General features: G+C 38.5%; 1 protein-coding gene across 1 annotated transcript in view; it reads right to left on the bottom strand.

Annotated features, from left to right (window-relative positions):
* The window catches only part of KCNIP4 (potassium voltage-gated channel interacting protein 4), a 443,407-nt gene extending 443,081 nt beyond the window's left edge, over positions 1-326 (bottom strand). Inside the window, exon 1 of the mRNA XM_068543160.1 lies at positions 245-326. The gene's annotated coding sequence lies outside the window, so the exon portion shown is untranslated. The remainder of the gene's footprint in view (positions 1-244) is intronic.
* Positions 327-14,723: the final 14,397 nt, after the last annotated feature.

Below are 14,723 nucleotides of genomic sequence, written 5' to 3'. Positions count from 1 at the left end.
ATAGTCCCAAGGGAGAGAAAATTGGTTCATGGTGAAGAGTCTTATTCTTTTTATGTATAAAGCAAAGATATGCATATAGTAAATAAACAAATACACAACATATCCGGGGTATTAAAATGTCATCAGTGGTGATTAGAAAATAAATTCTAAAAAGGCTAATTAGGAGTATAATAATGAAAAAAGATTGAGAAGCAGCAGCAAAGAAGAGAATAATACAACTGTAGTGAACTAAATTTATACTGACTTTAGTTCTTGTAATGGTCAGAACCGAGTCAAAATCGTTTCTCAGCTGCTTCAGCCATGAAGGGTATCATCATATATTATCCTAGAATGCAAGGGATAGATTAGTGGCACTTTTCAATCCCTGTGCTGGAGTGCTGAAATTACATCCAGTACAATGTAAGTCCAGAAGAATCAGCCAGATCAAACCATCATGATTCTAAATAATCAAACAAGAGTAAGCCATGTCTCCTCTCCACAAAAAATGCCCTACCATCATGCTCTGCCATTCTTCCCTCCATCCATCTCCCAGGAATCAGTTCTAGCTCCACTCTTCCAAGAAATCTTTGCCTTATCCAGGTTACATCTTCTTTCTCCTTAGGGATGGATGGTCTAATGTCCCTGTACAGGGTGCCTTACAACCCAGATGTTGCATTTACAAAGATCTGGATTTGAACCCTGACCCTGCAACCTATGATTGGGTGCAATTGACTTAGCCTCTTCTTGTATTGCAGTTTTTCCATCTGTAAAATGGGAACACTGATGTGTACTCACCTTACAGCCAGGAGGAGAAAATATGTAAAACATTTAGCACTGTGCCTAGTTGGTAGAGGTGTTTACTTGATGAGAATAGATAATAATTTCAACAACTAACTTAATCTCTCCTTAGATTTGTAACAATACATAGTGTGTGTCCATTAAAAATCATGAATCACAGCTCAGATATCATCTCCTGCAAAAAGTTCCACCTGCATCCCTGCCTCTTCTCCTCTAACTCTGTCCCTGGTTCATGCTTCTTTTGTTGTGCTGTTTATACTGTTTGTACTGTTTATACAAAGATTTTTGGTAATTTTTGTTAAATGATGTATATAGATAATTTCTACAAGTTTGATTACTTGTATGAATATAGCCTTCCCACCTATATATGAAAAAGAGATACAGCACATATCTTTTATCCACATATCTTGAAACTAAGGCATAAATCCTTATCATTGTATACAAATTTATCTTTTATTAATTTAAAATTTGAATACACTGTAAAAGTTTTGATATGAAATCTACCTTAAAAATTAAAAACTTACCCCAGCCCCTGTTTTCCACAGTCCACACTTGTTGCTTTTTTTCATGCTGTTTTCTCAGTTATTATCAGTCCTTTTCACACACTGAGACTGAGCTCTGGGGGCAGACAAGCAGGAGGGGATTCATTTACATAGTCTTCTCAGTGCTCCAGGGCTAATTTTTAGCAAATGCCCTGGATGGACTTTTTGAAAAGATTCATAGTATTTATCTTGTGACCTTGTATTATGAGTCCCAAGAGTACCAGCATCCAAATATCAGTGAGAAAGATATGCACTGATATCCATGCAGTGTGTGCTGGCAGCCCTTATCTATAGAATTGTAAGAGCACTTAATCCTATAGGTACATATTGACAGCCAATTTATCTAATCACTCGTTCTCAAATTACCTAAGTGATAACAGAATATATTATCTTCACTCTCACATGTTTTTGGAGGTCTTCAGGGAGACCTATTTGATCACTTCAAGGATGAGCTTGAAACAACAGAGCATCTTGGAGCAGTTTAAAAGGATCTGATTAATAAAGCATGGCTCATAAAGCATCTTCATTCCCTTGGTATATTGTTTTTCAATCAGTGTACATACTTCAACTAGCAAGTGGTGCAGCTTTGTTGTAATGAAAAATGTGAGCCTTTATATGGTTGAACTCAACAGTCAATGCTATAATCTACATTTCTTTTGAGATTTAACTAAAAGATACATTCATTGATGCAACCAAATGAGTGATCTTTACTTAGTAACACTCTCCTCTCCTTTATCTTTTGAGACTCCGAACACACATCAATTCCTTCCTGGGCTCCTTACATCTGTGGGGGGCTCCTCCTCTGTGCTCACCTGGAACTCCACACAAACCAGGGTCATAATTATATGTCATAATGATCTTCCATCTCCTCAGTGCTTTGAGGACCAAGGCTATTGCCTGGCATATTTCTGCAGGTAAGGCACTGTGTCAGGGATTAGGAATGGAAGATGAAGAAGAGGGGAGTTTCTCCTTGAGGGATTCAGTTTAGTGGGAAATGCAGAAATGTAAACTAAAAATTGTAACTCAAGTGTTAAAGTCTATGACCAGAGTATCTCCAAAGTGTGATGAATACAGACTAGCGAGAAATCACTTCACGGTGGTGAAGAATTCACAAAGATCAATTCTCCAGACTAGCCATTTGTAAGAGATATTGTAAGAGATAACCCCAGGGATCATTCTGATATGCAGTTATTAAATCATAGAAAATATTATAGCAACTACAAATGCAGCTAATATCTTTATATTGCAATGTGTCCTTGCTGTTTATATGATCATTTGCTGTCACTGAATGTAACAATAATTTAATTTGATTCAATATTTTCTAAGCACCGAATATATGTAAGACAGTGTGCTAACTTCTGTGAAGAATAAGAGGCTGAGTAAATGTGTCCTCCTGAAGAGACTGTAAAAGGAGAATTTATTCTGAACTGGACCCTGCCTACATGCCAGGCACCGTACTAGGTGCTCTTCTTATGCCAGATTATTTAATTTTCATAAACAGCCCAGAAGGAAGGTATTATTGTTCCCATTTTAGAGATTAGAAAACTGAGGACCAGAGAGGCTGAGTAACTTGCTCAATGTCACACAGCTGAGAAGCAGCAGAGTCAGAGTTCAAAACCAGGTCCTTTTACCCCATGCCTTGCTTTTTTTCTGTCTACATTGTCTCCAAAACTATCCAATTCAGGAAGAAGTACATATATATCCCTATTATGTGAAGATTATCCTAGATCAAGTATAAACAAAGAATAATGATATTAAAGGAGGAAAATCAATGTAAGTCTTCGCGGAGAAAGTTGCAAGGAATCTGCAAATATTTCTGACACGCTGAAGTGAGAATGAGACTATCTAACAGAAGAATATACAGCATCTATCCTTCTAGTGAGTCTCATACAGAAATACAGATAATAATAACTATTCTGAATACCAGTTATGAATTTTAATGATAATACTAACAATCAACATTTCACTGAGTGATTACTATACATCAGGCAGGGAGAGAAGTTACATTATCTTATCCACTCCTCACTACAACTTATGAAGTGGATGTTATTGTGTCTCATTCAATATCCCAGAAAACTAAGGTATAGAATTTAAGTAACTTGCCCAAGTCTCACAGTTAAATAGGCTGCAGAGCTGACATTCAAAGCCCACAGTCTTTGTGTTACGTGACCTACCATTCATAATTGGAAAGTGCTTAGCCAGCTGTCAGACCCACAATAAGTGCTCAGTAATAATTATGAAGGCTGCTATCACTTATCAGTCAGATTATTTCCAAGGGCACAAAAGTGCGGTTACCAAGAATGACTTCAGAGAAGTCTTCGCGGTGCCCTTGCTGAAGGCTTAGTGTTCCAAGTGGTTGGAGGTATGTGTGAAAAGGCAAGTTGGGAGCACAAAGTGCACACATATCAAGGTCAGAAGGAGTCTGACCTTGATTTAAGAAGTGATCATGAAACAATAAAGCTTCTGTAGCAGACCAATAACAACCCAGCTTTTAAAATGCACATTTAAAATTCACATTTCGAAGTGAGAGATCATTGAGCTAGACTTGGAAAGTGATTGGATATGAGCTGCGAGGGGTAAAGAAAGAGTAAAAAGTAAGTTTTGAGGAATTGAGCTTAAGTGGGTGAGTAGGATTTGGTGGTAACGTAAATAAAAATAGGGTAAAAAGGAATAAAAACAGGTTGGGGCTGGAGCTGAGTCAAAAATCATGGAAGCGTGTGAGGAGAGGAAAATATCAACCAGGTTTTGGGAAACTGATTTATAGGAACCAGTGTGACATACACCTGACGGTGTCCAGCAGGCTCTTTGAAATTTGTGTGCCTGAGCCTAGCTCCTCAGAGGAAAAGACAGGATTAATAAATAATGCAGATTTTGGAATGATCCAGAACTGTGTAATATTAGATGGGTTAATGTTTACTCAGTGTATCTAAAGCAGCTTCTGGTTACTAACACTTTGTATACATTGATTAATTGATGGCAGAAGTTTCAGTGCCTGAAATTATGTATGCCATGTACAGATATCTTTATTTTTATTACCTGTATTCTTCACTCCATGATTGTGGGGAATTTGTTCAACTGGTTCACTACTGTATTCCTAGGTTTCAGAGTAATGCTTGGCATATAGAAGGCACTCAATGCATACTGCTCATATGAATGAATGAGTGAATGAATGAATGATGAAGAAAGGGGGGGGGGTCTCAGTTTTTATATCCATGATGAAGAACTTGTTCTTTGTTGCTAATAGGGCATTGACACTTCAAGGAAGATGAGGAGACCTATAAACTATCTGCTTAGAAAAAGGCACACACACTGCAATTTCTCACACAATTAGGAAGAATTCACAGATACCCTGAGGCCCATGGACTAGTCTCCATGGAACTTGGGATAAAAATCTAGGGTTCAGTCAGTGTTTATCTCACTGCAAACCTTGAGAAGGACCTAAATTGAGGGTTTCTGCTATATTTTATACAGTTGATTTTAAAATATCTCAATAAAATATCTCATATGTATGTGTGATATAGTTAACTCTAATTTACACCGTGGAGAGGTTAGTGTTTGAAGCACACAAATCAGGAGTCCAAATTCCAGAGATAGCTACTGCAAATCTTGACAATGTTTTTAGGAGTCCTAGAAATATTGTTTTCACTGATACGATAAATTGGTTTCAAAAAAATGTAGCTGGATTGACACCATCAAATGCTGGTGAGAATGTGGAGCAACGGGGAATTTTCATTCATTGCTGGTGGGAATGCAAAATGGTACAGCCGCTTTGGAAGAAAGTCTGGCAGCTTCTTACAGAATTAAACATACTTCTTCCATATGATCCAGCAATCATGTTCCTTGGTATTTATCCAAAGGAACTGAAAATTTATGTGCACACAAAAACCTGCACACAGATGTTTGTAGCAGCTTTATTCATAATTGCCAAAACTTGGAAGAAACTAAGATGTCCTTCAGTAGGTGAATGGATAAACATGCTGTGGTACATCCACACAATGGAATGTTATTCAGTGTTGAAAATAAATGAGCTAAAAAGAAATAAAGCCATGAAAAGACATGGAAGACACTTTGGTTTTAAAATTAGAACATTGGTCACTTTCAAGAAAAAAAAATTAGTAGGAAGGTGGAGTGGAAATTTTTGGAATAAGGAATAATGAAAAAATTATTGAATGCTTGTTTTATGCAAAATGCTATGCTAGGTTTTGTTGGGAAAACACAGTATATAATATAGACTTTCTGAATTTAAACGATGTTTGAGTTGGAGATTCCTTCAACAGCCTAAGAAGATATTATGGAAATACTGTCCAAGAATGATGAGGCTAAAAAACGTGATTAATTATTTACCTGGTTTTCAATTCATTCATTCCTTTCTTATTTATTTTACCATCCAGTTTATTCACCCTTCTTTTGGTAAAACAGTACCAAGTTCTCCCTTTAGGTAAGCACTCTTCCCCCATTTTCACTATCAGTTAACACCACTATCAACTCTAGGGATGGGCCCAAATTAGATTAAGACAATTGATATAATGTTCCAGTGACAATAACTGATTCATAAATGGGGTCGTGGCTCAATTCAGGTCAATGAAAATAAGGTTTAGGAACTGCGTTAGACTCCTAAGGAATTGTTTTCTTTTTTGCAGTTGGTAGGAGGATTTGGGGTCCTGAACTAAGCCCTTCTGCTGCTACTTGACAATAAGCCTAGAATAACCAGGGGTCCTCAGCCTGGAAGGCATAGAAAAGAAGGAAACCAGGACTCAGGTGTGATATTTTAATTGCTGGATTAAGCCTCACCTGAAGCTTCACTTTTAGATAGTTTCTCAAAGTTTAGAATTATTTCTAAACTTTTCAGGTACATGAATTAATATATTCCCATTACTATTTTAACTGGTATGATTTGAATTTTATAAACCTGCCTTTTAAAAAAGTCCTAATGGAGAAAATTCTTTAGTAGCTTATAAAAAATGTAGAGATGAAAGTTCATGAACGCAAAGAATGGGCTAAATCTAGAAGGATTGAAACCAGACACAAAGGCCCTTCAGAGGTACTCTATTTAGCTAGAGCTTGGGTTTTTAGATAATTCATTGTTCATTCCTCTGTGCTCTGGAAACCTGATTCTTACACTCCAGTTGACACTGATGTCATCCAGCCCTGTATTAGAGCTCATTGTTCAAATGTTTCTTTTTTCTACTAGATGGTAAAGGGTAACTCCCCAGACCTTGCTTAGTACTTGTCACATAGTAAATAGGTCTAGCATTACATTGACTTCTTGAGCAGGGAGGGATGTGGTGAGAGCACCATTTGGCAGATTACTTTGGCAGCAAGTGGGTTGAAAGACTGGGATGGGATAAGGAGGAATGGAGAGGGAGACCAATTAGGTATGCATTTCAGTATTCCAGGGGAGAATGCATAAGGGCTCAGAGAAATAACTCAGCAAAATGTTTAGATCTAAATCTAGACAGCCACATGAATAAAATGGGCATAGCCACATAGACAAATGTTCATACAGTATTTTTTTTATCCTGTTCTCTTTTATTCATATAAAGTTCTTAAAACTGTTGTCCATGGTAACGTTCAGTGGAAAGCTGACCAGCATTTGGAGGCATCAATCAGATCAAACATTGATGAAAGAGCCTGTTTCCTTTCTCTACTAAGTCAATTGTCCTAAATATAGACTGGACGGGTTTCCCAGAGCAATAGAAATGACTAGAACGGAATTCCAGTAAGGCAGTGTCCTTCCCATACACAAAACATAAGCAAGCGTGAAATTAAAAATAGTATCTGAAAAAGCTAAATGTTTAAAACATCCAAGTATTTTCCAACTTCTGTTGTATTTTAGAGTGTTGACTTTCCACTTTCTCTCACAGCAGCATGATGCTGAGTATAAAGAGAAATTTGCAATCTAAGGAAGCATTGGTCGTAAAGAAAACTTTAATGCATTTGAATGAGAGACACTGTCTTCTACGGACAAACTTTGGAAACAGGTCTGGCATTCATTTTCACAGCTGACTGAGAAAATTTTCTACAGATTCAATCTTAAAGGGCAACACACACCCCACCCCTTTCATAAAATGTTTCTTTCATTTTTCTAAAAAAGGTAATATTTCATCATTTAAAAATATTTGGAAAACTAAGAGAAAAAAACAGAAAGAAGGATGGAATTACCCATGATTTAGTCTCTTAACATAACCAGCATCAATCCCCTTTGAAAATTATTTCAAGTATTATATGAACACACTATGTAAATTTTTTCATCTTTTGGATTTTTGCTTAAATGCTACTTCCTTAGAGAAGTCTTCCTTGACCTCTAATTTGTAATTTTTTCTCTTCCCTGTCTCCTCTATTCTTTTCCATAGTGCACTGTTCATTGCTTTGTGATTGTGTATATTTTAATACCAGTATTGCACATGAGGTCAGGATCATAGTTCTGTCTTCAGTATCACATGCCCAACGTGAGACAAGGGCTTGGCATACAACACACAATGAAGATAAATATTTGTTGAGATGTTTTCAGGCACTATGGTGCAGTAGTTTACAGCAGCATGTTTTGCAGCCAGACTTGGGCTTGAACCCTGCCGTGGAAGGCAGAATACTGTTTGTCACTTTACATAGTAAAGGACATGTAAAAGGAAAATGGAAATGGAAAGTAAAAGGAAATGTACAGGTATGACTAAATTAGGTATCTTGAGATGGGATAATTATCCTGGATTATTCAGTGGGCCCAATGGAAGCAATGGAGGCAGGAGGTGACATGATGACGGAAGAAGCCCAGACATATATATATATATGTACACACACACACACGCATACACACATACATAGAGAGATTGGAAGACACTATGCTACTGGCTTTGAAGTTGGAGAATAAAGCCATGGGCCAAGGAACATAGGTGGCCTCTAGAATCTAGAAAGTACAAGGAAACAGATTCTCCCTAGAGCCTCCATAAGGAACCAGCCCTGCCAACCCATCTTAAATGTCTGACCACCAGAACTATGTATAAGAGAATAAATTTGTGGTGCTTTTAGTCACTCTGTTTATGGTCATTTGATCCACCAGCTATGGGAAACTAACCTGCCCACTCTGTACAAGAAAAGTCTCAGGCGAGTTAATCGTCATCTCTATACCTCACTTTCCTTGTCTGTAAAATGGAAAACAAAGCAGTACCTGCCTCACAGCATAGTTTAAATCTGCAGATACATACAAAACATGCGGAGCAGTGCTTGGCATGTCCTATGGCTTCAACAAACATTAACTGTTCGTAAAGTATAAATGACCAAGCAAATGCAATAGATATTAATGATCCCTTTCTTATTCTTTAATTTGTAAATACAATCTATTGTTGATACATTTCCCAAAATTACTTAGTTGACCAAAATCAGGTATGAATGTGTGTCTTTCTTTGTATAACATTCTTCAATTTGACCATCTGGCTAGCTTATCCGCTGGAAGGAGAGACAGCCCCCAGTCATGTTTATTCTCTGGTTTATCCACATCTGCTCTCTCTCTTTCTTTCTCTCTTTGACTTGCCTATCAGTTGTCTTGTCCTCAGTTCTAAAGATCTGCCTAGTGCTTCAAGATCATGCCTTCATAATTGTTCCTGCCTTAGTTTGTGCTGCTATAACAAAATATCATAGACTGGGTGGATTAATCAACAGAAATTTATTTCTGACAGCTCTGGAGGTTGGGAAGTCCACGATCAAGGTGCAGAAAGATTGGGTGCCTGGTGAGAGCCTGCTTCCTGTAGATAGTCACCTTCTTGCTGTGGCTCACGTGGCCTGCTTTTGGTGCTTGCAGGAAGAGAGAGGGAGAGGTCCATGTCTCCTCCTCTTTCTACAAAGACATTAATCCCACTGTGAGGGTCCTACCTTCACAGTCTAATTTAAACCCAATTACCTCCCCAAAACGCCGCCTCCAAATACCATTACAGTGGGTGCTAGGGCTTCAGTATATGCATTTTGGGGACACAAGCAGCAACATTCAGCGTGTAACAGCTTTCTTGACTCTGTACCAGCTCCAGAGGCTATTGATGCCCTGACCCCTGTATCCACCTCAGGTTACTAGGTTCTTATATTAGTATCTCAGTTTTCACTTGTATTTGGGCTCTGGCTGCCAGCCCAGTATAATCAAATCATAACAGGGAAGATCTTTTCAACATAATTGTAGGTAAATACAGGATTTAGAGGTTGTCTTGTGTTTGGGTTCTGGCTCTATAACTTCTTTTTATCCATAGGGAGAATGGCCATATGCCCCACTTTACCTGGGTCAGTCATAATTTATAACCATTGACCCAGAATAATGATTAATAATGTCCCTTTTTTACTCTTGAAAGTGTCCTGGTTTATACAATAAATTGTATGGTCACTCTGATTTGGACTTTTGATGAGTCAATACATCTGAGGGTTTATTCCTCATCTACAAAATGCAATGACACTATCCCTGTCATACGATGCTGGATAGATCATGTAACCTGAGTAATGATCATGGCATACGGTAGATGCTCCCTCTGGTTTAGTTTCCTTCCTTTTCAATAATGACTGAGCACCTTAAAACCAAGGCAAGAAATGCAATCAGACTGCGGTCCATTGATTAATTAGATTTGGAAGAAAGTATTTAAAAGTAGTGTTTTGCTGGCGATGGAGATACAGGCTTAGTCAACTTGCCAGTGGCCTAAATCTAGGAAGGACCACCAAAGTCATAAGAATCTCAGAAACAGAAAAGATATTAGTCATCATCAAGTCCAATCTCCCCTCTCATATACTGAAACCTCCTTGAAGGACCGTCCGTTAATTATTAATATCAGTGGTTAACATTTGTAGAGTGCATACCATGTCTACAACATCATGCCAGCCATCTTACACTTATTACCTTGAATCATTTTTATAAGAACCCTAGAAGGTAGGTACTATGAACACCTCACTGTGAAGAAGAGATTTGCAAATTCATGTAGTCAAAATCCAGTCTCTTGCCTCCTAATGAACTTTTGGTGGTCACATGGAATTTTGGTGAAATAATTAATAACCTAAAATTTGTATTTGCAGAGCGGAGCATTCAAAATGTCCTTAAAATTTCTAAATAATTTAAAGGTATTTCTTCATTGTAAAGGTTGCTTTATTTTTATGGACTTTATTCTGCCAATGTTAACTCCTATTTGTTAGTAGTTCCATTCTTAACCACCACGGAATGCTACAATATCTGGAGACACAGGGAGGCCCTCTGTAGTTCCTGGGGAGTGACAAAAATCACACATTAGAATTTTTTATTTTCCAAGAACAATCAACTGGTTTCAAGATCTGGGAGTTTTGTTGTTTTTGTTGTTGTAACCAATGATAAATTCATAATGCGATGACTGGACAGTTGACAGAGAAGCACTGAAGTGCAGTGGAAAGTGTGAGCGGTTTTGCAGACAGGAAAACTCCATTCTAGTTGATCTGAAATAGTGCATTATGTGCACTTGAACTAGTTATTTTGCTACTTTGTGACTTAATTACACTTCTAAAAAATGGAAGCTTGGCTAGACTGTCACTAACATCCTTTCAAGTTTGACCAGACTCTCTGGGCAGACCAGATTCTCTGAAATATGGCCTAGATTCCATGCGAATTGTCACTTTGGCAACACAGCCTGGTGCTTAGAAAGAGCTCAGGGCATTCAGAAGGATTCAATTTTATATTTCACAGATGGAAACTAATTGAAATTCTGTAGGTAGATTAAGTGTAACAACAAAGGTTTACATAGACCTGTAGCAGACCCTTAGCCGAGAATGGCTTCAATTTGTCGACAGCACTGCGCATGTTGCAGTGAGATCAGTAATCACCTGTTTTTCTTCAGGAAAGTCATCACTGAAAGCAGAGTTTTGCCGGGTCAAGGACACCAGGCTGCTTATTTTGGGATGGATCATGCTCAGGACTTTGAAAACTGGAAGCACTTTTCCAATTCTGCACTAATAGATGTTTAACTTGATTCAGTGCAGAAGCAATAGTCTCAGAAGGAAAGTGTGTTCATCAGCCAGATCTCACTGTGCCCTGCGATTTTGAAGACAGGGTCAGTTTCAGCCTCTTTGTCCCCATCTTCAGCGCATTCTTTTCTAAGGGTTTCTTCCCCAAAGTGTGAAGCACACAAATGGTCTACCTTTTGTAGCTCCCTTTCATGGCTCTTCTCTCTTTTGTGGCATCTTATGGGAACTGTCTCCTGCTTACTTATGTTTATGTATTTGAATTTATCCCTGCTTGTATCTATTCCTGTCTGCTAAGTTCCAGTTCTATGACTTTTACCCCAAGCAGTCAACCTGAACCTGCTTGCTCTCTCAATGGTAAAAAATGACCAACTAGTTATCAAGATCAATTCTATTCTAATTATTTATTGATCACTTGTGTTGTGCTCTGACCCATGCTTGAAGCTGGGGTTTTCGCACGATGCAGTTACGTCCCTCCATTTCCTCCATTGAACTGGCAAGCTACTGGAGGAATAGACAGATAAACTATGCTTTATTTCAGTGAAACTGACTGGTATTATAGAACAGAGCTTCTCAAACTGTCTATGGTGAGGATCAATTCGTTTTGTTTTGTTTCCCCAATCTGTGGTACACAGATGCATCTGTAAAATATAAAATAGTACTTATGGATGTTGTGACAATATCAAATTGCCACCATAGTTACTAAATGCTTACGCTCAATTTCTGTATTTTACCCTTGCAAATGGGCAACTACCAGTTTGCAAAACAGCCTTTACCCCGCAGACTACAATTTGGGTAGCACTTAGTTAAAAAACGAAAATAAATGCTGTTGGAACACAGATGAGTATGCAGTTCATCCTGGCTGGGGCATGAGAGCAATCTCATAGAGTCACACTGGGACCCACGTTTTAGTTCTCTTCTTCCTCCACCTTTGTTTTTGGAAGGCTAACAAGTACCTCCATCTTACAAGTCTAGTTTCCCTTTACTTCTATCAGATTTACTAGATCCGATCACCTCCACCCTTCAAATCACACTTCTGCCTTTCATTTACAGCATTTTTTCCTTCTGCCCCTTATCCAATAAGGGCCTGTTCCTCAGCAGTGTGCTATCTTTACGCTCTACGTTTACCCCCTCTCATGCTTCTTCAGAGCCTGTCTTGACTGGGCAGTAAAAGCTCACCACACAAAGGCAGACAGAGCTTTGAACACACCTTTCTTCTGTTATGCCCCTATAATGTCTCCTTTCTGCACTGCCCCTCAAGGCCTCTGTGATCTAATTCCCATCTAATTCTCAGTTGTTTTCATCACAACTACCTAATCATGATTGCAACCCTGCATCAAAGCTGAATTATTTACTGGTTTTCAATGGGTCCTAGAAGTATACATCTTCATGCCTTCAATCATGCTTTATTTCCCTTCCGCCTTAAAGTTCTCACCACCCTTCACTATTCCCTAGTGGTCCCACCTGCTCCACCAGACCATCTCCACAAAAAAGAGCTATTCCTCAATGCCCACCTTGAATCCCATGCCTATCATGAAATCTCCAGAGATTGTACTACAGCTGGAATAATCACTCAATCTGCAGTTTCCTAATGTATTCCATTTTGCCTCTCTTCTGACACTTGAGACTGTCTGTCTCAAAACATGGTGATTTGTAGGCAATTATCCACCATCCATGCAAGTTCTCTCAGGTCAGAATTGATGCCTTGTTCACTCTCTAGTAGGTACATACCACTGTGCCTTGGTTTGCCGCTGTGTCAATAATTTACTTATTCATTTGCTTATATAGAATTTTCTGAACCTACTATGTGCTGGCCATACCTTCCCAGCCTTCCACAAACTCACAGTGCATCAGGACAAAGCAGATACAGGTAATTATCAAGCTGTTTGGTAAGTACAAAGAGAGTGTTTTGCACTGGACACAGCAGATGGAGAGAGGATGTCTAGCTCAGAATAAAAGTAAGAACAATGTCCAGGGAGTCATTCTTTAGGAGGTGCCAATAGAGATGAGAGTAAAAAAGATAAGCAAGCCCAAGAGAGGCATGCGGACAGCCTGGACAAAGGTTGTAAGGCAGGAAACCGCCACATGGTGCACACAGGAGGTATAGACAGGCCAAATCGATAGAGAATAAAGTGTGAGAGAGAGGGGTGGCTACTCAGGAAGGGGACACATATAATTCACAAGTGTCCAGAAGCAAAACACTTCTTGCAAACAAGATAGTTTGATAAGCAAACATAAACACCAACAATATTAAAAAGTAAATGAGGAATGAGCTCTAATGCTAATATTCAAAAGGCTGATTTGACAGACGGGTACTTTATACCTATCTGATTTTTTTTCCCTTTTGATTTTGCTCCTTGACACAATTTTGAGTGTCTAACTGTGGTTTCATCTCTCAGATATCTTTGTATACTCACAGGCATCTGAGGGCTACTCGATGGATATGGTTAAGAGTCATTTAACCAACCATTATTTCAAATAAAGCAGTCTAGCCACTGAACTGGATTGAATTAAGTCCCACCAAAATTCATGTCCTGGACTTGAGAATGTGATCTTATTTGGAAATAGGGTCTTTGCAGATGAAATTAGTTAAGATGAACTCATATTGGATGAGAATGGGCCCCAAATCTATCTGGTGTCCTTATATGGAGAAGATTTGAAGACAGAGAGATGAACACACAGAGAGAGAAAATGGCCAGGTGAAGATGGAAGCAGAAATCGGGGTGATGCAGCCACAAGCCAAGAAATGCCAAGGATTTCCAACGACCACCAGAAGCTAGGAAGCAATGGGAGTGCTCTCCCCTGGAGACTTCAGAGAGACCATGAGCCTGCTGACACCTTGATTTCAGATTTAGACTGTGAAATGATACATTTTTATAGTTTTAGGCCACCCAGTTTGTGGTCATTTGTTCAGCAGCCCTAGGAAACTAATATAGCAACGTAAATAGATCAGGCGTATACACTCTCCTTCTTAATTTGGCCTAATCATCTCAGAAATGTCCTCTCCCTTACTGTCCTAGACAACTTAATTTCCACGGAGTGTTCTGCTGAATTTCGCAAATCGGAGGCATTGACCAGATTCTCTTAAAGGTCTATGAATTTATTTTTGTTCTCCTAATGCATTAAAATTAGGTAAATGAATCTCATTTAATTTTAAAGAAACCTGAACTTCATCACATTTTCCATGTACAAAACTTTTAAGCTCTCTCTATAGATATATCTTCCTCACATAAAGTAGTTCCAGATTCAGTGCATATTTGTTAAATTTTGTCCGAAGTGCTGTTTCCAAGGCATGTTGCTTAACTAATCAAGAAATGCTACTTATGTAGGAAAAATATCCAAGTCTGTGCATATGTATGATATATATTTTACTAGTGTATAAACTTTGGTAAAGATGAAGGGTCTAAGGTTCCAACATTTCTTGGAAGGGTGTCTCAATATTGAGTTGGCTCTTTG

The sequence above is a fragment of the Eschrichtius robustus genome, chromosome 4 (assembly GCF_028021215.1).
Source record: "Eschrichtius robustus isolate mEscRob2 chromosome 4, mEscRob2.pri, whole genome shotgun sequence".
Classification (NCBI taxonomy): Eukaryota; Metazoa; Chordata; class Mammalia; order Artiodactyla; family Eschrichtiidae; genus Eschrichtius; species Eschrichtius robustus.
The sequence above is the reverse complement of the archived record's forward strand: the minus strand, read 5'-3'. Positions and strand labels throughout refer to the sequence as shown.